This window comes from Pipistrellus kuhlii, unplaced genomic scaffold (genome assembly GCF_014108245.1).
Source record: "Pipistrellus kuhlii isolate mPipKuh1 unplaced genomic scaffold, mPipKuh1.p scaffold_m20_p_10, whole genome shotgun sequence".
Classification (NCBI taxonomy): domain Eukaryota; kingdom Metazoa; phylum Chordata; class Mammalia; order Chiroptera; family Vespertilionidae; genus Pipistrellus; species Pipistrellus kuhlii.
Genome location: NW_023425405.1, coordinates 52,104,450 through 52,132,097, shown reverse-complemented (window position 1 = coordinate 52,132,097; position 27,648 = coordinate 52,104,450). Strand labels below are relative to the sequence as shown.

General features: G+C 38.5%; 1 protein-coding gene and 1 non-coding gene across 33 annotated transcripts in view; one reads left to right on the top strand and one right to left on the bottom strand.

Annotated features, from left to right (window-relative positions):
* Positions 1-27,648, top strand: part of NRCAM (neuronal cell adhesion molecule) — a 224,800-nt gene that overhangs the window by 90,493 nt on the left and 106,659 nt on the right. For 31 of the 32 annotated variants that reach the window (XM_045578560.1, XM_045578557.1, XM_045578558.1 and 28 more), the window contains exon 3: positions 8,149-8,215. The exons of the other annotated variant lie outside the window; for it this stretch is intronic. The gene's annotated coding sequence lies outside the window, so the exon portion shown is untranslated. The remainder of the gene's footprint in view (positions 1-8,148; positions 8,216-27,648) is intronic. 32 annotated transcript variants of the gene reach the window in all.
* On the bottom strand, positions 15,022-15,150 carry LOC118714626. Its single transcript, XR_004986631.1, has one exon. It is a non-coding gene; the product is annotated as a small nucleolar RNA SNORA33 (small nucleolar RNA).

Below are 27,648 nucleotides of genomic sequence, written 5' to 3'. Positions count from 1 at the left end.
AGAGACCACAGCTAGCAGAAGAAGGACATAATTAATAATTAAAAGCCTAACGTGCTACCCTCATGGATCAAGCCATAGATATCTAGATATCTGGTCTGAACCACTGCAGGAGCCTTGTATGTGGCCCGCCTGTCTCAGCTTACTTCCTTTCAGCCTATCTCAGTATAGTTGTTCAAACACGTAACCTCCAACCTCAGGGCCTTTGCATTTGCCTGGAACCCTCACCTTACCCAAAAAACCCTTCCCCAATTGCTCTCACCCACAAGTCCCTCAAATCTTTCCTCAAGGCACACCTTCTCACGGAGGTTTATCACTGACCACCATACCTAAAATTGTAGCCTTTCCCTATCTTTGTACTCTCATCCTCTCACCATACTTTATTTTTTCATTCTAACATCTTATATGTATTTGCTTAATTATTTTGCTTACTATTTGCTTCCACCCACTAGAATATAAGCCATGGGAGAGCAGGACTTTCTGCCTTCTTTATTACTGTTGTCTCCAGCACCTAGGACAGTGCCTGGTACCTACTAGGTCCTCAGTAGTTATTTGTCAAACACATGAATGAATCATGGAAATTTAACTGAGGAAGAGAATTTGTATTCTCTCAAAGTAATGAAAGTCTTGGGATCACACAATTTAAAAAAAAAAATAAAACTTGAAATGAAAGAAGTATAGTGCCTACACAGCCCATGTCTACTGACAGGCATATTTCCTGGATATGCCAGAGAGTTGATTCAGAAAGAAAGGTCTTGGATTCTCCAATGTCATGCTTTAATGCAAATGATGCTGCGAGTGTCAATGGGAATAACAGGGGGAAATCGCAAATGGTTGTTTTGCTTCCAAAGTAATGATTTTCAAAGCAAAGGAATTCTGTCTCTGAAAATGCAAACTTCATTTACATTCTGATCTGTGCAGTTTGTCAAGCTCAGTGATCCAAGGTCAGAGAGCACTTGTATTTGCATAGACCTTGCTTTGTTAATTCACCTCCGACTAAACCTCTGACTGCCTTTTTATGATGGTGGCATCCTGATGACAATAAAACCAATCTCTCATAACACCAACAACATTTATACAGCACTTAGACAATTCCTAACCCAATTGTCTCCAGAGACCTTGAGAGATAGGTCGGGATTATTAACCCCATTTTGTACACAGAAGTAATTTGCTGAATGTCATCTGGTAAGCTATTGAATCTGTAATTTAACTGCTGTATGTAGAAGTAATGGCTAGTTTAATAGTAACAGGTCAGGTTGCATTAAAGATGGCCTCTTTTTAAACTGACAGCTTCATATTCAGACTTAACTTTAGTTAGTGACCTGGAACTAATAGCATTTCAGATTTCTATAAGACCAGGGTTTCAAATTCTCAAATTGGGACATGGATCTAGAGAACAGGGAGATTTGAGACTCCTAAAGTCATTATGGTATTGACCAGGAATAGACCCCTCTGCCCAGACTCTACTATGGAGAAACTTGTCATGGTAGGCTTAGGTATGATTGGGAGGTTAATTAAGAATTTCTTTGACTCATTCATGTATTTGACAAATAATTAATTAACCTCCTAGTCATAATTTAAAGTCCCGTTTGAATTCTTTTGCTTTTATTTTTTTAAGTTAATAAAGTTTCCCTTGGTTAAAAAACACACAAAAAACAGTGTAACTAAAGTTGACAATCCATGCTTGCATAGATAACCAAGAAATGGAGACAGAATCCTCATTAGGATGGAGACAAAATTCCCATCAGTATCATGGGAAACGCAGAACAGACATTACTGTTACTGAAGCTACATTAGAGTTGTATTTGGAACCCATTTTACTTTGTTGCTGTGGTGGTTCATTTCTTTTTCCTTCCAGAGTATTATGAAAAGACCTCGAGTTCAGTTCAGTGAACATGCAAATTAATCAGGAAGTTGTGAGGGAAAATAAAAGTGGGAGGACTGCTTGTGAGTTCATGTCTGTAGCAAGAAGAAACTAGAAAACTAGAGCATCTAAAGAGGTTTGCCAACTTTGAATACTAATAGTAATAAAAAAAAGAAAGAAATGTCTAGTCTTTACCCAAATGTTTGAAAGTTTTTCAGACCTCTTTCATTTCATCTTTATAGCGAGATTTGTTTAGGGCCAACAACAGCAAATGTACAACCAAATGATATTTTTAATTTAAAAAATATTTTTCTTCCCTTCCTTTTATGGAAAATGCATTCATTCTTTTTTTTACTGCTCCTAAATTTGATTTACTGCATATTTATCCCTTTCTTTACCATCTGACTTATTATTTGTAATACCTGCCAGGAATATGAACTACAGTTTTGGTAACAATAGTTAGGCCTTTAAAACTTTGCATTAAAAATCAGAAGATTTTTGCACATGAAATTTAAAAACATTTTGTATCCAAAGTATATTAAGTTGCTCAGACCAAAGTGTAAGTTGATAGAGCAATAAAATTGCTACCCTTAAATCAACTCACATTAAACTTTACAATTAAGATCTTTGTAAAGCTTAAATTTCAAAAAGTGATGGTAGTAGAGGTCTCTGCAAATAAGCTTTAATTCCCAGGACCCATGAAATCAAGATGGCTTTGATGGTTTATAATAAAATATAGCTAAAACATCCTTGAAAGCGTTTTTCTGTCTATATGCATTGCTTTCTTAAGGTAATTTAAGCAGAACAACAAATTCAGAGATTTCAATTGTATAAGTAACAATTTGGTGAAAAGGTGAATTGTGCAAGTTATATGGGTCAACTTTTCTGAAATCTGAGAGATTGTCTGGGATCTGTTTTGTTGTTCGGATGTCAGATTAGCTCTTGACAAAATCAAGTTTGCTCTTTCCTATCAGAATTTTAAACACAGAAATATCTGTCACCTACTTATTGAATTTTTAAATTTGCTTAAAATAAAATAGCGAGCATGTGACTTTCCCTGGAAGGATGAAGCAGGATGCACTTTGGTTCACTTGCAAGTTTCCCATCAGAATGGATCCATCCCATCAGCCTTGCTCCTGTCCTAACATGTAAGAGGTCATGTAGTTGGTCCCAAGTCCCAACAAATTTATTAGTCTTTCAAGAGGCTAAAATTGGGGCTAGAAGTCAGGATCTTGTGTCCCCGAACACCAGCCAGCCAGGCGGTGGAAGAGGTTGGTCCCTCTGGGCACCGTCTGGTTGAAGTACTAGTTGGAGAACCTGCTTTATGTCAGACCATGCTCTATGCTTTTTGGAATGGACTAGTTTTGTAGCCTGCTGAAATGGAGAGAACTGGGTTTCAAGATGATTTTGGCATTTTCCCACGCCAAGCTGAATTAAGCTGCTGGGCGACAGACATACCCCAGAGAAACCAAAGACAAATGCCAATTTTAATAGGGTTGTTTATCCTTTTCTCTCCAGTTAGTAAGTATGAATGGACCCCAAATTCAGTCAAAAGATCGTGTCAAAAGCAGGAAGTTAAGAAAAAAATAAGTGTTTTGGGGTTAGTTCATGATTTTGATACTACTGAAGTTTTGTTAAAACCAAAGATTAAAAAAATAAGTTTGTAAATTGCCATAATTTTAAAGTGATAAAAGCACAAAACAATTTTTCATGCTACAGAAATATATAATACTTTAGTGGCATAAATATATTGTTACATGTAAGGTTTTCAAAATTGATATTCTAAAAAGTATTTCTCAGCTACGTTTACTTTTAAAGAGCATAAATAGGAAATAATTCTCACAGATGAAAACTGAGTAAGTGTGAGGGATTAGATGCTTAATATTTTAATATAAAATATCCTTTGCTATATCATCAATAAGGCCAATTTATAGAAATTAATCTCAGAGAGACAAAAGAATATGCATGTTTAAGATCCTCATAGTTATTCCAGAGAGTATAAACCAAATAAGATATTGGGGGCTTTTGCTTGATGATCATTTGTACCAACTAGTTTTATCAATACCAAAACAGATTTTCAGTTGTATTAAATTAACGTTTTAAAAAACAAAAATAATTTTTGCAAAAATTTCATGTGCATCAATAGTTCCATCTACTTTGGAAAGATTAGGGGAGGGTCAATATTTTATTTTTTTTATGAGTGGCTAAGGCAAGCACTCACTTTCTTGAATTATTGAATTTTTATGTAACACTTATGCACCGTTGAATTACTTTCATTGTAATTGCTTCATTGTGTGTGCTGTGGCCTTTGGGTTTACATTTTTCACCTAGATGTGATTCATCTTTTCTGAAGGCTACTTTTAAATTACATCAGGTCCCATCTTGACCTTTTGATTTAGGATAAGTTGATTATATTTTGGTTAAAAAAAAAAAAAAGGAAACTGTTACTTTTTTATTGGAAAAATAATCCTTAGCAATGATGTATTATGAGTCTATACCATCAATCTAAATGTGTTTTAGAGTGATGAGAACCCATTGACACAGTTGTCAAACAAGAGTAATGAATGTAACAAAAATTCATTCCCTAGAAATGTTTGGCATAATTGCTGATGTGGCAATATACTTAATACATAGTCTTCTGGTGGTCTTTGTAAAGCTTGAGGGTTTAAATCATCATTGGGAGGTAAAAATAGAAACAGTGCCCTATCGATATTAGCAAGTATGAAATAATGGTTCTACATAATGCCTATGGGAAACCATACCTATGCAAAACTACATATGTGTTCTTTTCAGGGCAATACGCGCTGAATTGAATTTTACTAAAAACTATTCAAACTAATCAAAAGAACCACATTGACTCCCCTTTAAAATTTATGCTAAAAAACATCTTCTTCCAAACCATTCCTAGTAGTATTTGTATTCCTGCTGCTTTTGTGAAACATTATTTATAAAAAATATACTTGACAGGGGGGCATAGAAATGATAGTGCAGTAAGGTATCACTAAAAACTGGAAATCTCAGTCGTCGAGGAGGTAGTGAGAGTTACCAGCTCAGGCTGCAGGGACTTCCCATTGATAGCTGCTGTGGTCTCCCCATTTGGGTCCTTCCTGCAGGCTTTGACCCTGTGGACCATCCTCCTCCCCTCCTGATCCTCTTCATTCTTGGTTTCCTCAGTATTTCCCTCTCACTCTGACCACTCTTTCTAACAACTTCTGCCCTCCCCTTAAATCTCAGTAGCATCCCAACTCCAAGTTTATTCTGTCCTCTCTCAGAAGCCATAGGGTAAAGATGAAGAAGCTGCAAGTTTTGGATTTAGATAGAAGCAGTATTGTATTACAGATATATAGGGTCATTTACTTAACCTCTCAGTGATTCTGTTTCTGCCTGTGTGGTGAAGCAATAGGATAATTACAGAATTGGTGCAGCACCTGCAATATGTATACGGGTCTGGGACATGCTAGTAGCCCATTATCTCATTTTTATTAACATGGTGTTTTTGATTGCTCCATTTCCCTATATTTAGCTGTGGCCTCTGGTCATCTGTCAAACAGATTGTCAGCAATTGCTCCACAGCAATGTGGTGTAGGTTCTTCATTCACAGTGAAGGGTGCCAAATAATTAGGGTGAAGATTCCCCTAAGGAGCTTGAGTCAGCAAACTAAAGCACTGTCTAAGTTTCTATTGATTTTACCATACACAGATATTTGTTTTAGATGGACTTTGAGGAGGAAGGAGTAGGTTACTCTTTAGAGTTGCATATACATTTTACCATGATTTTTTGGAGATGAAGGATTGTAGTATGCTTTGGCCAGGAGACACAAGAATGCTTATGTTCTGTTCTGCCTGTGAGGTCCCCAAATAAGATACATGTAGTGATGATATTGACAAAGCAAAAGAAAGTACAAATGTATTATTAGCTGAGGCTTGATCTTGAGTCCCAATACAGAGCTCTACCATAGGCTAGAAGAGGTGACAAGTTCTTTACCCTAGTGAGGTTGGCTTGAATGACCTGAATGTAAACTATTCCATTAGGCAGTCTCTCATTCTCTTAAGCCAAAACCAGTGTCAGACATTAACATTGCGATATGAAGAGAAAGATGGATCCAAGGCCCACATCCAGCAATAGGAAAAGAGGACACAGAGGGATGTTTCTTGACTGTAAAGTATGGCACTGGCTAATCTACCTGCCTCAGGTCTTGGGCAGGCCCCAAAGCCAAGCTGAGCTGCCCTAAAGAGAGAGATTGCAGGAAGATGGAGAGATGGCTAGGTAGAGAGGAGAGAAATGAGACCACAGCCACCTACTGACATAATAAAATTCTACCTACAAGGCACACTCACATATTGGGACAACAGGAAACCACAAAAATTAATCCATTGATAAAGTAAAAAATATGCAATACCACCAGCTGTAATGGGCAAATCAGTGTCCTTACCCCTAAATCAGTGTTCCATCTGTGTATCCTTATTCTTCTTGGGGAGGAGGCAAATGTGGGCTTAGGGAGGAGGCAGTGGTTACCCCTAGAAGCCAATAATCTTGTATGTTGGTAACTGAAACACCCCCTAAACAGTCTCCCTTTCCAATCTCTACCTTCTTTCCATCAGTCACTCACAGTACTGACAAGTGTCCTTCATCTCACCTAAAATCTTCAATAGGTCTACATTGCTGTCAAGTTCAAGTCCAGACTCATAAATTAGGAGGTGCTCAAGAGGCCCTTTACACTCTGGCTCCAAGTGACCTCTATAGCATCCCCTTTTTGCCATACTTCCTTCTCTCCCCATCACTCTGCCTGTAGCTTCATTGCTCTACTGATGACATCTCCCATTTTATCATTGTCATTACTTTGCTCCTGCCCTTCCTCTATTTCTACCCACCTTTAAGGTCAAACTCCTCTGTTATCTCCTTTAGAAAGCCTTCTTTGATGCCCCCTTCTTTGTGGCCTCATAATGTCCTATAAATAGTGCATTTTATGGTGATTGGTGGTAGTTCTGTTTTTCCCATTAGCATCTGTACTGAGATCCATTATGGTAGGAAACATGTCTTATTCACATGTTATTCTTTTTTCCTTATTTATGTTTAATATATCGACAGATACATAGTAAATGTTCAGGGTGTTTGTGGAATTGAATTATTATTGTGGACGTAGCTTCAAGTCCGTGTGACTTTTTCCTGTGTACCGCTAGAGAGTTGTTGTTTTTTCAAGTTGGAACTTTTAAAAATGGCTTTTAATTCCAAGGAAGAGCCTCTAACTTTCACAACATTAACGTTTTGTTCTGATAACATATCATTGCATCAAACCCAATGAACATCTCTATTATGATTGTTTTTACTAGGACATGATAATGCTTTTTGTTATTTAATACAGAAAATACTCTGTAACACATGCATAAACTAAAACATCCGAACTGATTACAGGTCTTTTATTTTGTTCAAGGAATCATTTAAGATTCATAGTTGTCTTAATATTTGAGTGCAGCCAGGAGTTCCTCAATTGACGCTTGTTTCTCATCTCTGAAGGGTTTTTTCAGAGGTTGATAGTATGACTTCTGTTTCCAAAAATCCAACGTCCAAAAAGCCACAAACCCTCCTTTAGAAAACCATGATGTCACTGAGTTGGTTGTCTAAAAAACCAACTAGTGAAACCTAATGCCCGCCTCTGTGATTGTACTCCGTGCTGTCTTTTTCTGGCCCATTCTCAGCTGGAATATTTGCAAAGGAAACATTTAGGCTGAGGAGACAAGAGTTGGAGAGGACCAAGCTCTGGAGCTGTCCATGGCCGAACCTTTGTCCTAGCCCTGGTGTGCTGTTCCTCTCCTGACTATTCCCATCATCTACTTAGGACCCTCATTCAAAACTTGGGGGCCTTTCAGAAACAGTCAAAAGAATTCCAATCCTACTAAAGGAACACTTTAAATAATAATGAGGATAGTAATAATAATAATGATAATAATAATAATAATAATAAGCAGCCCACAGCAAGGAAGTATTTTAGCCACCTGTATGAAGCATTACAAAAACCTCTATTCCCCTAAAGAGAAAATAGACGTGACTCTTTGGGATGAGATCCATTAAGAGGATAGCCACCACAGTTTGAGTTTCCTCTCTGCTGTCACTTTTGATTGAAACCAGCAGTGAAGTGTTTTGCCAAATCTATTCATAATTCCCTCACCCGGGTCCTCATATAAATTGTCTTTCCCATCAGGGAGTCACTTAGAATTAATGTATTGACAATCTGCTGTGATTGATGACAAATGGCATGTTAACATTTCCCCCTACTCTTCAACCCACAGAGCAATACTGAGAAGATATTTGGTTTTAAGGATTAAAAAGAAGAACAGCGTGTTCAGACCTTCAAAGGTAGGAGTTTATCTTCTTAAAATAAAGTAATTGTGCCTTGGCTGATTTGGCTCAGTGTATAGAGCATCGGCCTTCGGACTGAGAAGAGTCCCATTGATTCTGATCAAGGGCACATGCCTGGGTGCGCACTCAACCCCCAGCAGGAGGCATGCAGGATGTTTGAAACATCTTTCGTCATTGATGTTTCTAGCTCTCTCTGCTTCTACCTTCCTTTATGAAATTAATAAAAGTATTTTTTTAAAAAGAAGGGGATTATACCACAAAATGTGATTATATAATATTACTGCCTTATTTAATACATTTTAATCCAGAGAATATAATAAAATGCAGAGTAGGAATATAGATGCAAAAGCTTATTGTCAAAAAGGATGGACCAAATACATAGAACACACAGTGAGGAAACTGGCCCTTCATGTCCTTTCATAATAAAACAACCTTGTTTTACTAAATTCTGAGTCATAAACTTCAGGAAATAGACAGTAGAATAAAAGCCTTGCTAGTAAACAATATTTTCTGAAAGAATTAAAGGCAAAATGACAATGAATCATTTACAAGAAAAAGCTTTCTTTTTGATTTAATCATTTATCAAGAACATACTATCTGTACTTGATTTTACTTGTCTCACAGTGAAATCCAAGTGATACAAAAGTCCTTTTGGAAAGTTTAAATATTACTTTGATATGTGTGTTCTGCTTCGAAAATCACCCCTTCCCCCATTTTCCATCCCCCACTACTCACTCTGTTTTCATTTATTTAGTCACTTAGAATTATCAGCTTTAGAATGGACTCTACCAGGCCTATGATGCCTTCTGAAAGGCCATTATTATAATATTGAACTTCATGAAAAATATCTTACTTGGAGATCTGGAACATAGTTCAGAGAACCATATCTCAACCAATAATGGCTTTCTTAAAAATTTTATAAGAGCACGATTGTTCAAACATTTAGTCCCATACATCCTAGGTTTCATTTGGCAAATAAACTCTCATGGACTTCAACTGAGAAAAGAAGATTGTATGCAAGATTTTGAGGTAGTAAAATATTCTAAACATGTCCCTTATCCTGAAGAATTCTTTAATTGATTCATTCGGATGTTGTTTTGTATTTAAGAGGAAATGATTCATGCCTTATTTGAACTTGCTTTCATTGTGTTGTATTGAAACTGATTTTATATGATTAGTTCTTATGCTGTTTCAAAATATTACCAGAAATCCCCAAATTGGTAGTCTGGGAACTAAGAACTCTGCTTTGTGAATGAAATAACACATTTTGCTTTGCTAGAAGAGTTCTTGAGAAGTGAAAATTAGTGAAGACTAACAAAATTGCTGAGTTGAGTATGACAAATACCGAAAGAGCCTTAAAATCTGTATAAATACCAGTTTTAATAGAAAGTTTCCTTAGTAAATGTAAAATGTCTTCTTTTATAGTGTTTTGGTACATCTATACATACCCCTCCAACAAGTGTCCATATTTCATAAAATAAAGAATACCTGTGAGATAAAGCAATGCAATATTTAATAGCAAAATCCAGTAATCTGGCAGGGACATGAAAGTCTGTATTCACCAAATCACAGTTGTTAGGAACTAGGAATTAATAATAATGATGTTAAGTATGAGTGTCCTGTCAATAAAACACTATACTCAGCAGTAAGTTATTGCAAGTTCTTCTGTAGGCCATATAATAATGTGTGATACCTAGGAGAGGAAAAAGGACAGCAAGACCCAGGAACTTATCTGTAAATGGCTGTTTCTGGTAAAAGGAGAAAATACCTGAAGACAAGGGCAGAGAAGGGACCACCAGAAGGGAATACATCTGGCCCTTTTAAGGGGACAGAGATGGGGCTCAATAAAGGGTGTGTCCCACTTTTGAGGGTGCTCTCAGCTGGTTTCTAAGGGAGTTTACCTGGCAGTTTCTACTGTTTTCTATTTTGTTCATTGTGTGAGAGTTATTTGACTTAAAATCCCTATCTTCTAGGCTAAGTCATAGTGAAAAGGTTCAATTCTATGTTCTTCTCAATGATCTTTTTGGCCAGTCTTTTGTTAAATGAATGAAGTGAATTTTTAGTTGTCATGCACTACTGGAGCCACTAGAACTTCTCATGTTATCTTTGTAAATGATTTAATCGGGTTGAAACTAAATACTGAGTTGTCTTCCCCATTTCTTTCCCTGGCCTCACAAAGACTCCCTAAAACTTCCCGAAATTCTAAAGCACACTTGTGTTCAGAAGTCCCCAGGCTACCCAAGAATTCGGCCTCTGACATTAGAATCAGAAAGTTTTTTGTGGCTCCTGTTTTCCTAGTCTTTCCCACGTTCACTGGTGTGCGTGTTATGTTCTCCAAAAGATGGCGTGTGAACGCCCACTCCCAACCCCACATCCTTCTCTCTGGAAAGTGCTACCTCTTCCAATTCCCAGTGTGTGTGTGTGTGTGTATATATATATATATATATATATATATATATATATATATGAACCGTGCTCACACTCAACATTAATGTTAACATGTAAATTCTTTCCAAGGAAAAGCTACCTTGCACCTGGCTTGAAAACCTTTAATTAAAATGCAGAAGAGCAGTAGTGGAATTGCAATAGCGACCTGTTCAAGGAGAAGGGACACTCCCCAAAACACTCCATAGAATGTCTGGTTTTCTTGTCTGGCTGCGTTTGTATAAGATTGGTTCTGGTTGTAACCATGAGTCTGTGAAGAATCTTGGATATGCTGGACCTTAAAGCATGCCCCTTTTGGCAAGCTACATAAAAGGAAATCTCTGACACGATATCAGAGTTCTTTATGATGGTTTTTGGTTAATGGCTTGAAAGTTGTTCTTCCCCCTGGACTCATAGTACTAGCTTTTTAAATTGATGCATATATCTCAGGAGAATGGTAATTATAGTTGACCCTAATATTCAGAGATTAGAAGCCCTGAGCCCTCATACAGTCAAAAATTTGTGTTATGACTTTTAACTCCCCCAAACCTTAACTCTTCCCCCTACCCCCCAGCAGGGTCGCCTAAGATGATGAGTGATCACATCTCTTTACTGTTAGCACCCCTGGGTAATCCCTCCACTGTGACTGTGGCAAACTCCTCCCCCGAGTGACTGCTGCTCCCCAGAGCTGGCCATTCCTGGAAACTGAATGAGAGAGAGAACATTTTGTTCTTCCATCCTCATGTACTGCCCAGCTTTCCATTTCTATGTGAGGTCTGAGTAACACCCTGTGACCTGAGGAAAGATGGAAGAATATTAAACTACATGGACAGTGATTCTGTAGGGAGGTTGAATTATAATACACCTCCTGATATTTAGCTTTGAGTTATGGCATCCATGATTGGGATGCCTTTACTAATTAAGTCCTTTCTGCCCTTTGCATCCTGTCCTCATAATTCTTTATATATATATATATATATATATATATATATATATATATATATATATATATATAATTCCCCCCCCCCCCCATTTATTTCAGAGAGGAAGGGAGAGGGAGAGAAAGATAGAAATTTCAATGGTGAGGGAATCATCGATTGGCTGCCTTTTGCACACCCCCTACTGGGGACTGAGCATGCAACCCAGGCATGTGCCCTTGACTGGAATCAAACCCTTCAGTCTGCAGGCCTACACTCTATCCACTGAGCCAAACCAGCTAGGGCCTGTCCTTATAATTCTTATGGGACACAATGTTTTTTTTCTCTGGAAACTCATCCTATTCCCTTCCCACTACTCTGAACTGCTCAGTTTGTTAGCTGTCATTGAAGGCTCAGAAAGAGCCGTGAAAGGTATCTGAAAAAAGACATGAGCATGCTCTCTTAGGAGATGAGTGAGGGGTGGATGATCGCATAAGGGTGAGAGAGTGAGCAGAATGGTGGCATTATGTTTTTGTGACAATCAGTGCTAGCAGTCATTAGAGGAATCCTGCAACTTTCAAGCATTCTTCCCCTCCGCTCTCACTGTGGTCTGGGGGAGAGAAATATCTGCTTTGACATTGGAAGGAAAAAGTTGCCTGAGTCATTCCAGAAGAGGAAATGAGTAGCAACTTAGCATTTATACAACAAAGAGCTGATGCAATGATCTTTGCAAACAGCTATTTGCAGATACTCACTGGGTTAGATTTTTTTTCCTTGCTGCACTTTTGGCTTGCAGTTTTTAAATGTTTTCTAGTGTCATCAGAGTTAGAGCTGGTGATGAGATAAAGCTAGATCAATGGACCATGGGCTTTCGTGTGCGGACTTACTGAAATGACCAGAATTCTGCCCTGGGATCTGTGTTCCCAACAAGTACCTCTGCCGAAATAACTCTGCCCCTGAGAAGAAGCTTATTCAAAATAATAATTATAAACGGTATCCCTTTCTCATTCAGAATGATGATCTTTATGTTCAGCCTCTCATGCCAACGTCAATAGTTATTAAATTTCATGCACCATAACCTACTGAGGGGGAGATACTCTGAGTATTGATAATACTAGAAAGCCTTAAATGTTCAGGTCCATGGAACCTTGTACACTCAAAGGTAGAAATGTGTGCCTGAGCTCTGTGGGGTTTTATCAGAGCCCTTCCTTCCAGCATCTGGACATTTCATCCCTGGCTGCTTTTGGAGGGAGTCAGATCCTGACAGGAGGGTTATCTAGGGAACTACCCAGGAGGAAAATGAAGCCCGGTGTGGAGCAGGCGGCCAGGCCCAGGCCCCTGCTGGTAATGCAGTATGTTGCTGTCACATTTGACTGCATACACAAATAGATGCTTGCACTTTTTTTTTTTTCTTGCTTTGCTTTGTTTTGTTTTGTTTTGCCTTTCATTACAGCTTGCATTTTGTAAGGCAATGAAAAAAAAAATAGCTTGGAAGGATTTAAGTTTTCATATCTGCAGAAGGCATTTCTATGGCTTTTGTCAAATGTAGCCAGTCTGTAAAGTGTCTTTGTTTCTGGTTGACTGTTACAGAAAGCAAGTCCATAAACTAGTGCACATACGGGAGAGAATGATCTCTATTGAAAGTGGCGTGGTGTAGGATGTGGTTCAGGGGGCCGATCCTGGGGGGCTTTGTTTCCTGCAGCACGGTGGAAATCCACATTCATATGGCTGCTCTGAGTTCGTTAGCATGCATGGTTAAACAATGGGGCATGCCAGCTGACGTGGCAGCGTTGATTAATGCATTCCTAGAATGTGTTGATTAATGTGTTCCTGCGATGCTTCCTTCAGCCACCCCTGCACCTGAGGTGTGCGTGATGTGCCTCCTCACCCACTGCTGCGTCGCTCACATGGGTCTTCTCTGTGTGTGTTTCACACTAGCGCCTTTATAAACAAAACCACAGACGTAGGAGGTGTTTTACAGAAATAGTCTCCTCTCACAAAAGTGTTAGCTAGTGTTTGCATGTTAGCTGTCATGTAGAGTGACTCTATCCACTATGAAATTCATAGAAGGAATTATCTTGTAGCTAAAGGTATATATACTTGGTGCCATCTGTCTGTCCTGGCCATGATGCTGCCTTGATCTTCATTTTTTATAAACAGAAAAAGCTGAAAATAGTTGTTGAGTGCAGTTTTCGCTGGAGTGAAGCAGGAAGAGATATGCAGATGGACTGTCCATTAGACACTTGGTGAACTTGGCATCTTAGTTGGAAGCCCAGTCTTCCCAGAGGCAGGGATTCCCATCAGTCCAGCCAGCATAACTGTCTCCACTCAGCTTCATTCAGGGAGGTGACTTTTCTTGCTGTATTATGAATCCCCATTAAACTAGGTATGCTTTCTTGTTTCCAAAAAGTCTCATGTTGATGGGGTTCTGCCTGGCCAATGGTTTGAAGAAAAAAAAAAATGAGTGATTGAAAGTTTTTATTTGTTTGGTATCATTTACTTGTTATTTACATAAGAATTCTACTTCTACTTTTTAAACTTTCTGACCCTAGAAATCTCAGCAAGATGAAAAAATATGATGAAAAAGCTATGTTCTAAAATGTTGAGAGACCGTCTGAGCATAGAAGAAATGATTCAGTAGTGGTGGGGCAGTGGTGTCGCCCTCTGTGTCTTAGGCTCTAACTGTAACATTTTAATAGCAGAAACCAGCAGTTCTATTCAGAAAAACATCCTTTAACACTGGAAAAAGCAGAGCAAACATATTCTTTATGAACAAGAGGGAACTTCTTTCCTTTTTCAAAATTATGTCAATTTGTATTCCCAGTACCAGTCATATCTTTTAAAAAAAAAATATTTTTATTGATTTCAGAGAAGCAGGGAGAGGGAGAGAGAGATAGAAACATCAGTGATGAGAGAGAATCACCGATTGGCTGCCTCCTGCACACCCCCCATTAGGGATTGAGCCCACAATCCTGGCATGTGCCCCCGACCAGAATTGCACCCAGGACCCTTCATTTCATAGGTTGATGCTCTATCCACTGAGCCAAACCAGTTAGGGCTAAGAGGGAACTTTTATATATTAGGGAATTATGAAACTACTAGAGGCTGGGTACTCGGGAAGGGTCCATAGGCTGGCCAGTGTTCAGGGCTAATTGAGGCATTTGTTCCGTGCCATCACCTGATGGTCAGCACATGTCATAGCAAGCCGTCAAACTCCCAGTTTCCCAGTTGAACTCCCAAGGGACACTTTGCATGTTAGCCATATATATGTTACTATATATATAGTAAAGTCACCAATATTTAAGACATTTAATTATTGGATGAAATTAATGGTGAAGGATGGCATTCTGATATTTTCAAGAATCAGATTTGAATGAAAATTCTTTTTTTTTTCTTCTTTTTCTTTCTTTTTCTTTTCTTTTTCTTTTCTTTTCTTTTCTTTTCTTTTCTTTTTTCTTTTCTTCTTATTGCCATTTTCAGGGACCTTAATGACTTCAATGTCTTTAAGGCTCGTAACATGGCTTTACTATTGCCAGCTTTCTCTAAATTTCTGCACAACACATTCAGGTAAGCAGACTCATTGGCTGGCTTTGAATGAAAATTCTTTATTCCATTTAAACTTAGCAATAATAAGACTGTTAAAAGGTCTACTTTGGAAATTCATAGACTACATGACTTTTGTTATTTGCTTAAGGACATTGAAACCCATTATTTTTAAATGCTTATATATGCCTGTATCACAGGGAATATTAATGGAAAATTAAAAAGTAAAATATTTAATTACTTCCTTGGCATTTGAATACATAAGCATTTTTTTGGAACTCAGGGAATACGTGTTTAAATCATTATAATACATACTTGATGTGAAAGACATAGTTGAGGAAATTAAGTTTACTTGCTTTTCAGAGGATCTTTCATTATATGATGTGTTTAAAAGAGAATTGCACCAAAATGACTATCTAAGTGGGAATTCACATTTGTGAGTAGACATGCATTTTCTTGGCATGCTTGAATTCTACAATAACCGAAGGGGTAAACAAAGAGAAGCAGTGAATGTGATTAATCCATTTTCCTGCAAAGCTTTTCATACTGTCCTGAATAGAAGCCTTGCTGACAGAAACCGTTAGCTTGTGAAGGAAAGGCCTAAGGAACAGGTTATGAAAGGAGAGAATGGAAGGCAGAGAACAAGCCACGTGAAGGAGCACAGAGGAGATGGTTTCTGCGAGTTCCTATTTATTTTTTGTGTGTCAGTAAGCACAGAGAGAGTGTGGTTAATTCAGTTTCCTAAATGGCTTTGTTCCCTAGGGCAATCCCTGCCCCCCCCCCCCAAAAAAAAGAATTTGACAAATATAACTGGACAAAACTACCATATTAAAATTATTCAAATTTTAAAAATGTATCTATCAAGTTCCAAGTGTCCTATAAAATATTTCTTCATTGTGTAACATTTCAGACTTATAGAGAATCTAACTATAAGATATGCTTCAATACCAAAAAAAGGTCTTAGAATTGGTATATTGTACAAAATAAGATATTTGACTGGGATACATTTTTAGAGGCCCTTAAAAAGCTTTCTTGCTATAGAGGAGTGGGGAAAAATAAATATGTCTTGCACCATCCTGGGTACTTAGTTCATTCTCTGAACTATTTGTTAAATTGAAATGAGTACTTGTTATGTACCCAAACCAGAAGTCATTCCTTGAGAAAACTTTCCCATTAATTTTCTCTGGGTCTTTCCATGTGTTGCTGATGATTGTCAAGAGCACCTTTATGGTAAATTATTAGACATTTTCATTTTCCTAAAAACAAAGTTTGAACACTAGAGTGAACATCCCCCAAGTACAGTGATGAAGTAGATTTCAGACATCTACATTATATTGGACATGCTGAACCTGACCAAGTTACTTTTATTACTGAAATTTAGCTGCTTTGATCCAGTAAGTGGTCCAGTAGACACAGAAAAGGCATGGAAAGAGCTTTATTATAAAACAATTAAAAGACTTCCTTTTATAAAAGTAGAGTATTCAGTAATCACTGAATGACTTGTAGGATCATTGCTAATACTGGAAACTAGACTCTCACTACTTTACTGACAGTAAATCAGAGTTTATTCTGGAGTTATTGGGATTTTATTAATATAAATAAAATACTAACTTATGGGACCTACATGTAGTTCCTATATGGTGACCATCTTCATTAATAAACTTTGGTGATTGCTTCTTTACAGACAAGGAACTGTGAAAGGTTCTAACAGTGTGCTCTGAATTAAAAGACACGGCTCTTGCCATCCAGTGACTCACACTCACTAGTTATATACATATAGGTTGACTGTTCCCATTCTATTGAAGCCTGGGAGTTGATATACTTGGAGTGTATTGGTATGACTGAAGGTGCAGAAGTTGGAGGTGCTGTAAAGGCAGGTGAGAGAGTGTTGTCTGGGCCAGGAGTTTGGGACAGGTTGAGATTTCTTCCCAAGGATTTTGAATAGAGGAGTCACATAATTAGATCTGAGTTTAGAACAAAAACCTCGTGAACTGTATTTAGAATAAATGGATGAAATTGGAAGCAAGAATCCAGCAGTAGTCAAGAGATGATAAGAAGTAAGAGTGCCTGACCAGGTTCCTATCAGACAGGCAGAGGAGACAGTTTAAATTATATTTCAGTGGACCCATATGCCCATTGGAAGTGAAGAATGGGGAAAAGCAAAACTTGACCTCTGATTTTAAAGACTAGGTGGATGGATGACAGTGTTACTGACCAGAATAAAAAATGCAAAAGGGCTGTTTTTGAGAAAAAGGTAGAAAGTCTGTCACAGATATGTTGAGTCTGAAATGTGTCCGATTATGAATCTGTTGTACTGAGTTTGAATCATGTTGGATCTAGAACCCACTTAGCTCTTGAGTGTGAAATGATGTGTGCCCACCATTGTTTTGAAAGGTTAATTTGGCTTCAACATTTCATCTTCAGTGAAAGCACATTGAAGATGAGGGAAGCAGTTACTGTGAGGACAGCAGAAACTACTGCTGTGGTAGATGCATGAGTACTTACATCCCACAACTAGTAGAGAGGCTGTGGGGGTGGTAAGTGGAGATGCCAGGCATCAAACAAATTGTAGCTGGAGAACAGAGGCCCCTTGCCATTCCTCATTTTATGTAAATTTAGCTGAGCTTTTGATTCATTATTTCATGAATAGTTGAGCCATCCCTGCCTTAGCTGAGTTCTTCCTCTGGAGCTCAGAGAACTGAGTTGGCAGCATGATAACTCGTCATCCCAGGTTGTCCTTAGAATGAGTACAATTTTTTTGAAGTGGGGGCTTTCCCCTGGACCACATGTGAGGAGAATTAATGCCATCAATCATCCAAGAGAAAAACTGGCTATAGAAACCAAAAGGTCAAAAACTCTTATTAACCTAAGGACCTAGAATGTACACAATTTAGACTGAAATGACTTTCTCAAATTGTGATCTACTAGTAAACAAAGAAATTTTGCCAAGGGCATAGCATTCCCAAGAGTCACTGGCTGGAAACATTTTTTGAAGCAATAACATGGGATAATATGTCATTATTACTAAGCAGACAAATTTGAATCCAGTGTAAGAAGAAAGAGCTGCATTGTTTGTTTCTGTTGTTGTTTTGTGGTTATTGCTTTTTTGTTCGGTGGGCACTATTTGGAAAAGATGATCAGATAGGCACATGTTATTTGGCATGTGTCTAACTGATCATGTTTAATGTAATATCCAACGTGGTATTAACATTAAATATTTTTCACTTCAATAATTCTTTCAGATTTCTAGGTGAAAGACAGCTTAATTCTAGGGTATGTGCTAAGAGGAATCACAAGTCTCAAAAACAGTGTCCTAATGTGATGCGTTGGCTGCAGAGGGAATTCATATGTACTTAAGGATAAATTCTGGCATAATTAGTGCCCCAAATCATAATTTTAAGTCATAATTTATATTCAGAAATTTTTCATTTTGAGCTCTTAGGTATTTTGTAATCAAAACTCATATCATTGCCCATTCATCTTCTACTTAATCAAAAGGAACAGAACAGTAGGGTGTGTGTTTTTTTTTAAGAATAAAAAATTATCGCCGAAACTGGTTTGGTTCAATGGATAGAGCGTCAGCCTGTGGACTGAAAGGTCCGGGGTTCGATTCCGGTCAAAGGCATGTACCTTGGTTGCAGGCACATCTCCAGTAGGGGGTGTGCAAGAGGCATCTGATGGATGATTCTCTCTCGTTGATGTTTCTAACTCTCTATCCCTCTCATTTCCTCTCTGTAAAAAATCAATAAAATATAAAATAAAAAAAGAATAAAAAATTATTTAATTTCCCTTCCACTTCTCATGCACTTACAATAAGCAGAAGAAAAAAAAAATCTCCAAACTTGACATGGTACTTCTTTCATTTATCCCAGAAACATGGGATGGCACAGGAAACAGTCACGTGGTTCATGCCCTGGGCACCCTGCTTGCTTCCTTCCGCTGTTAAGTCTTATTGTTACTAATGACTCGCAAGTGCCTGGTACAATTCCTTATTAGTTCCTGTTGTCTTAGAAATCATACTGGTGATCCATGTGGACCATGGAACCCATTTTCTGGAGAACTATCTAATAGTTATTTTAATTTATATAAATTTTGTTTATGGAAAAACCTTTCTGGGTTTTTTTTTCTTTCCATATTTGACTTGCATTGTTTTGAATCTGGCTGGCATACTTGGGCATCTGTAATGAAATTACATTTATCATCTGTCAATAATTTGCTTCCTGATAAAAGGAATGGGGCATATTTATTAGAATATATAATAGCATTATTTTTTAATTGTTCAAATTGTATAGAATTCATTGTAAATGATGTTAAAGGTTTCACCACAATTTAAATATCAAAATTATTCTTTCTCTTTTTGGCATTATATAATTTGACATTTTATATATATATATGCCTTGTATACTTCTTCAGTATAATTAAATGTTTTACCTTTATTTAGAGGTTATAGAATATATTATGCATTTTCCTTTTTTAGTTTTATATAGAATTATTTATAATGAGAATTTATGAGTCACTGAAATCAAGCTCTATTGAAATACACATTCAATATAAGTAAAATTTGTTTCCTGAATAAATGTAAAGTAAAACAACTTATTTTTTAAAAGGGTTTTTTGTTACTGAATTGATAGTATAATATCTTAATCAAAAGTATTTGGATTAAAAAATATTGATTTTCATGGTTGAGCTTCTGTTGATACATAAAACATTTTAGTGCCACAAAATCAGCAGCATAAATTTATTTGTATAATAAATTAGAAAAGAAAAGAAAAGAAAGAAATTCTAGATTGTAAAGTCAGACCTGATACAGGTTTTGCCTGGTCCCTTTATTATTAACATATTTCCTCCTAGTTAAGTGCCTGCATCAGGGTAGACATTTGCCAGTCTTCTTTGGAACTCCTCATTTGACATGCTCCTATTTCATTGTTGCCCTTAGTTTAGCACAACATAGAGGCAAGTTATTTTCTCAACTTACCCAGGGATGCATTTGTCTTATACTTCTCTGTTTTGTTGACCTATATGTCTGACATGATGGCCTTTTAAAAAGGCCATCATGTTGTAAAAATAGCACCTGGGATCCTCTAAGGCTGTATTCCATAAAGACAAATTAGTTTAATTTTATATAATATATTTTAATGCCTTCCCAACAGTGATGGCCCTTCTTTAATATTTAATAAGGTAAAATTAACGCAATGTAACCATAACAATTGAGAATAATCAAAATATGCCCTAAGCAGTATTTTACTTTTAATATCAGGTTTTTGTTACCATTTCCCCCTTTTTTTTTTCTTTTCTTTAGTCCATGCCTATAAAAAGTCAACAGAAATTTTAGAAAGGATTAAATTTTTATATAGACAGTAATACCATAATAGAGGAATTTGATATCCCCAATGGTAACTGCTCTGAAAGCCGTTTTGTTCTATTGTAATAGCAGTCACCCTTTAGGAGGCTTACTATGTACTAGACATGTTCTAAGTATGTTTTATGCCATGTTACCCTCACAGTAACCTATTGTCATCCTCATTTTGTAGATAAAGAAACGGAGGTACAGCGTTAAGTGCATTGTCCATAGACACACAGCTAGTAAATTGTGGAGCAGGGATTCAGACCAAGTTAGTCCAATGCCAAGGCACATGTGCTTCACCATCACAGCTCTGCCAGGGCAAGAGATATACCCACCAGATGCTTAAGTCATTAATAAGGGAAGCCATTGGTCAATGTGCTATGTGTGTATGACAGATAAGGTCTCATATTGTTACTGTTGGCAGCCTTCAGCCAGAGCAGGGGCTTGGGGGGCTGTGCAGAGGAGATGGATGCACTGGGAGGCAGAGGGTGCCTCAGGACTCCAACCGGCTCTTATGGATGTGTGGGCGCCATGTCCAGTCTCAGCTGCTGCATCAGGCTTCCTGATGGCGGCTCTTGCCCCTGCTCCCCACAGCAGAGGGCAGGGAGCGCCATAGATCTCCCCCATGGGCCAAAATGGCACAGGGGGAGATTCTTAAACCCCATGTGCCAAAGGCTAGAAAGATGAATGGATGGGCTGAGGGTGTGGAAAGCTAGGAATAACTGGATAGAAAAGAGCCCACCCCTCCCAATCTCTATAAGAATCTTGGTCTTGAGCAGGAATGGGGGGGGATAGTCTTTGAGAGGGTAGTCCACCATGCTCCCAAGTCCTGCCACACCTGAATATAGCCTCTTTCCTTTTGCACTAAGCACCTGGCCCACAAGTTTGGCTTTCCTTGTGGCAGGCAGATGAACTTGTGTTTTCGGTTGCAATATGGAAGTCAAAGCAATTACCCTGCTGCCCATTCACCTCAAACAATAAATCTAAAGCCTGCCAAAGTTGTTACATGCACCTGTGGTTCTAAAGATCCATTTCGGGTCTGTGCACATTGTGTGGAATAAAGGGGAGCTACAGAATGAGAAAAAAACACTCTAGGCCAAAAAATGTAATACAGTTAAGAATGCTTGCCTGCTACAAGATGGTGTGACATCAATGTTAGCCATTTTTTCATATCCCTTGTGAGGCTGATTATATCTAAAAAAAAAAAAAAGTTCTTGGAATTTTAGTGTCAGTGTGGTTTGCTCACAGGTGTGGCATTTTGTTCACATTAATAGAAACAGGCATAATTAAAGCTTGCTTTTGTACCTTGTCAACACCTTCCCATCTCACCTCTTCCTCGTAGAGCTCTTCCACAGGAACCCACGGCATGATTCACTCACACGGGATTGTCAAAGGCAGCTGGCTGCCTCCTGCCTCTCACCTGATAACTAATTTAGGGGCGACTTCCGGCTCTTTTCCCTGCCCCCTTTCCATCCTAACCCAGTGTTTGTGTTTTCATAGAAGCGTCTGGAAAATAAATGGCCTTGAAGATCTAAAGGAAGGAAAAATTAAATCCTATCATTAAAGTAGTAGAATTCAGAGTAGAGGGTTTATCTGTTTGGATGGGGAGCCCTGTCCCACAAATCCCTTAAACCACCACACAGTAAAACTATGAACTCACAAATCCCCCGCCTACTTAGATTACAATAATTTCAGTGATGCTTTTTAGACAATGATCATGATTAATATGTACTTTTTTCTTTAAATGTGATCATGAGTAATAATGGCTTTGCAACATGCACTTTATTTAAACTTGTAATTTTTTTTTTATGAATGATCTTCTTACCAAGTGTTTTGTTGTGGATATTACTTTTTCTTTACCCTAATTAAACATCTACAGAGCCAAAGCCCATATCCTCACCGTCCTGCTGATTGCCCAGCTCTGCCATCAGTACATGGGCCTCCCTGATATTTTTGAACAAGACAGGCACTCTCTCAACCTCAGGGCCTTCACTCTATGAATCCTTCTGTCTGGAATACTCTTCCTGCATATATTCTAATTGCTTGCCACCTCTTCTTCAGGTCAAAGCTCAAATTTCACTTTTTTGTGTGTGTGAGCTATTTCCTGATCCTGTGGTGAGCAAGTGTGCTTATACATGTACACACTCAGACAAAACCTTGAACCCCTACCTCCTTCTCTAGTGTTTTAGTTTTATTTTTCTCCATTATATTTATCACCTAACAAACTATATCATTAACTGTTGTCTTGTTATTACCTGTCTCCCTTCGTGGCAGGAATGTCTGTCTGTTGTGTTCATTAATGTATCCCAGCACCAGAAATGCTGCCTGGCATACAGGGGGTGCTTAAATTGTGCAATGAAGGTTCCAATGAATGAATCAATGCAGAGTTGTGAAAATTTTAAGTTTCAGCCCTTTGTCAGATAATATCATTAGCCTTAGTCAGATAATATCATTAGACAATATCAAAGCTCTACTCACTTTTGTATAACATTCTGACTTCCAAGGTTCAGAAATGTCATAATGCAGATCATAGCTTACTCACAAATTCCACCAGCAGTAGGTAAGAGAACTATGGTTTCCCATTGTTAAATGCGGAGGTAGAGTTGGGAAACAATCAAAAGAAATGTTCCTCTCATTTTTTGGAACAAATGAACAAATCTAGCATTTGTTTTTGAGAGAACAAATGCTCTTCGAAAAGAACTGAAACTGTTCCCGAAATCTTTGAAGTGTGCCATTGATCCTTTACCCAGTAGCTGGAATAGCAAGTATCCCAGTAACAAGCATGGGCTTTGTTGGGATGAAAGCTAATCATAAGTTTACAAAGACTGATTGGGCATTTGGTTTGTGACTAATTCCTGGCAGTGACACAGAGGAAGCTCTTAACTGGCCCAGCCAATGTATTTTAAGTAAAGACTCTTGTCTTCAAATAAATTAGATTTTTATTTTTATTTTTTGCCTAGTACTCTCAATTAGATTAAAATAGTGCATTGCTCAAGATATAAATAACATTAAGAATTGTGCCCAAGTCACAGCAGTTTCTATAATGGTGGAGAGAAACATATTTATTACTCAGGGACAGGGATTACAATTATTTATTTCCTAGAGGTTCTTTTTTTTCAATAATTCATTTGACTTGCTATTGCAAAACCACAATGAATCATAAAAATGTTCCTGATGATCTTCCAACTTCTGGGTCTGTTTTCTGGCACAAATATTGAAGCCAGCTCATTTCCTATCAACAATAAAAATCTTTATCAAGCCCACGGCCTGCTCTTGGCGCTGTATTCATGTAGTGATGTCAGGATGCTCAGACCCCCCTCTGGCCTGCTGGCTGGTACCTAGACTTCTGCTAGAGCTTGGTTTTCTTAATTCAATTCTATGTTCATCGAGCTGTTACTGTTTCAATCACATATCAGACATGGGATTAGCACCGAGTCACCTATATTCTCTTCCACATGCCAGGGACTTTAAGCTTTAATCCTTGCCGAAACGAAACCCCCGAGACTCATCAGCATGCAATGCTTTAGTACAGTGGTCGGCAAACTACGGCTTGAGAGCCACATGTAGGTCTTTGGCTCTTGAGTGTGGCTCTTCTACAAAATACCACAGCCTGGGGCAAGTCTGTTATAAAGGAGTGGGGTTAGAAGTTTAAGTTTAAAAAATTCAGCTCTCAAAAGAAATTTCAATCGTTGTACTGTTGATATTTGGCTCTGTTGACTAATGAGTTTGCCGACCATTGCTTTAGTGGCTCCATATTTCGGCTCTTTCCAGGGAAGGACATCAGGATACTGGTACAGAACTGGAAAGTACAGTAGAGAAACTGTCCCAGCTTCAACACTGTATAGAGGCCCATCGTTGTCCACAAGTCATGGGGACAGAATGCCAATTGCTTGGAAGCCTTTTGCCCTGTTTCTTCCATCCTTCTTAAGGCCTTAACATGTGTTTAAGTGCCGCAGGCAGAAGGGCAGATTTCCATCCGTGACCACGTGGGACTAAGACATAGCCTTGGCTTCTTGCAGACAACCTCTGGGATCTCTGCACTAGCCCAGGTATAGTCCTTCAGCAGGCTCAGTGGAGTTCTTCCCAAATAAAGTCACATGTGGAATCGCAGAATATATAACAGAGAAGAGCTGAGCTGTTCTGGGCCCCTCCTGCTAAGCCTTTCCTCCGTGCACTGAAGAGGCTGTGCCGATGACGCTGGCTCTGGCGTAGGATACTGACCAAAGAGGTATTTGGGTGGTTGTCACAAATGCTGTTGTCCATCCACAGAACAGGACTAGTTTAGTGTTGTTTTCAAGTGTACAGCTCAGGAGTCAGACAACCTAATTAGATAACATGAGTCCTAGCTTTGCTGATAATAAGGAACATGGAGAAGTAACTTGACCATCACTATGGGCCTCACTTTCTTCATCTGTGAAATGGGAAAATATTTGGTTTTGAAGAGTTGGAAAAGCATTAACATATGCAAAGGATGTGATACAGAGTAAGCCCTTAATAAAAAGTAGTAGTTGTGGTAGAAATAAATAAAACTCAATCCCAAATGATATAGAATGCTTCCATTTTAGGGGAGAAAAAATAAAATCAGTATCTTTAATAAGGGTTGAAAAAATTTGACACGCTAGCAATAATTTAATCACTATTCCCCACCCTTAATCCCTGTTATAATGAATAGTTCTATCTCAAATTATATATGGGTAGTAATTGTGCTCCTTTTAGCTGTTAACAAAAAGTTTCTGATGTATGATGACGCAAATGTGGATTTGAGGGATGCTAGTGTTATAATGAGCCAGAAGTTAATGAACAGGAAACTGAACAAGAATGAGGCAGACAACTGGGCACCAGAGATGGCTTCGGGGCAGGAAGTAAAAACCAAGCATGTCCAGGAAGGGGAAGCGGTTGGAAGACCAGAGGGGTGAGCTGGATGAGGGGCTGCGTTTGGCCTGGCTTTGGACAGATTTGACTGCCTGCTGAAGGGAAAACACAAGTGCAAGTCCCACTCCTTGCACCAAGCAAATAGAGTTTGTGATGAAGTGCCAATACACTTTCCCATCGCGCCTACAATCTTCATGCCATTTATCTTAGCCCTTGACTATGTCTACTGTGTCTTATTTGCTCTTGGCTCAGATGTATTAGTTCTATTACACAGACCGCTTATAGATTCCTTCAGGGCAGGGACAAGGTCTTCTGCTTTATTTATTTATTTATTTATTTATTTTAATATATTTTATTGATTTCAGAGAGGAAGGGAGAGGGAAGGAGAGCAGAAAAACATCACTGATGAAAGAGAATCATTGATCTTCTGCTTTGTGCATGCCCACTACCAGAGATCGAGACCACAATCAGGCCTGTGCCCTGACCAAAAATGGAATCGTGACCTCCTGGTTCATAGGTCAATGCACAACCACTGAGCAACACCAGCTGGGCATCTTTTGCTTTATATACCTCTTCCAAAGTGTTACCACATAGCAGGTATATTTGTATAAGGCAAGATACAGAAAAGAAAAAAGAAAAAAAAAAAAGACATTTTAGGTGTTTAGAAAGGCTGGAGCTATTATACAAAAAAAAAAAAAAAAAAAAAAGGAGGGGTCGGGGGAGAGGGGCAGGGAGGAGAGGGGTATTGGAGGAGCAAAAGGAAGAAGAGATGATACCTATATCAGAAGCAACTAATGTCCCTGAGCTGGAATCGGTGAACTTGCTTTGGCTGTTGCAAGTGAGTTGGAAACACATGCATTTGATTCTGGATCTGCTCAAGTGGTGCTATGTCAACCAGGGTTGGAACCCATAAAAAATTGCTGGTCCTTCCTGGGCTGTGCAGTCAAGAATCACACCAGCCCGACTGCTCCTGTGGCAGCTACCATCACCTACCTCATTTTGAGTCAGAACCAAGAATCTTGTCTTTAAACCATTCTTTCATGTTGCTCACCAGTACCTCCAGTTAGCAGAACCAAATGGAAAGACAACAGGGAAAAGAGTGTGGAAATTTAATTTGCAAACTCCTAGCTGCAGAAGTACAAAGTATAGTGGAACAAGTGTGGGGACTGAAAGACAATGGATACATAATTATAATGGAAAGGGCATTCGATTTAAAATCAGAAGACCTGAAACCAAGCCCATATCTAACTCTTAGTAGTCATGTGATGCTGTACAAGTTACCTAACCTCACTGAGCCTCAGCTTTCTTGCTAGTAAAATGAAGATGATAATAATGGTACTGCCCCAAAGAGTTGTTTGGACAACTAAATGAGACAATGCATATGGAACCCATTTAGAAATGAATATTAGTTACATTGCATGGACCTGTTAGGAGACAATCATAAGGACTTCTTTATTTTCTGCCCGTCTTACATGCACTTAGCCTTTCTTTATGATACAAGAGAACATTTCTAAATTGGAGATGTGAGATCAGTGGTATTTATCAGTTTAGTAGATTAGACAAAAAAAAAATTTTTTTTAACAATTCTCTTTTGATGGGTCATATCCCAAGATAAGCAGCTGAGCCCTCTTAGCAGGAAGGAAGGGCGGCTAGCCTTGGGTTACACAAATGAACTTATTAAGGGGATTTATAAAGCCATCCAGTTAATCAGAAAGGAGGAGAGTGAAAAGAGCCTTTCTTAGCTAAGCCACGTCTGCCCGCTGGACAATTAGAAGCACAGTTTTCATTATACTGTTGTAGTCCTCGGTTGGGGTCAGGCATATGAGCTAGGATACAGCTGGTGGTGCATGCAGCAAGGCTGCTAATTAATCACAAGGGGGTGGAAACCGAGGATGAGGCGTTCATACCCTTTGATTCCGAATGGCCCCTGTTCCACTGCATTGACCCTCGTTTCCTAAGTTGACCTCTGTTAGATTTCTATGAACTGTGGCATGTTAGGTCCTCATTTACAAGTTGCCAGTGGAGTTGTTTAGGCAAACCATTATCTTTGGCCTTGATTGGATGAAGATTAGGCTTCGTTTGTTTTTTAGACAGTCTAGAGTAAAACGCTGGTTTAATCAATGTGGGAGATTTGGTGGATTTAGTTACTGCTGAGCTTTACACTAGTAGCAGCAACAGCTAATTCTTTCCTGATGCTTTTTCTGTGTCAAACACTATTCTAAGCACTACCAAAAATTCACTTAACCCTCATAATAACCCTCTGAGGTAGAAACTGCGACCCCCATTTTACCCATGAGGAAACTGAGGCACAGAGATCTTAGGCAACTTGT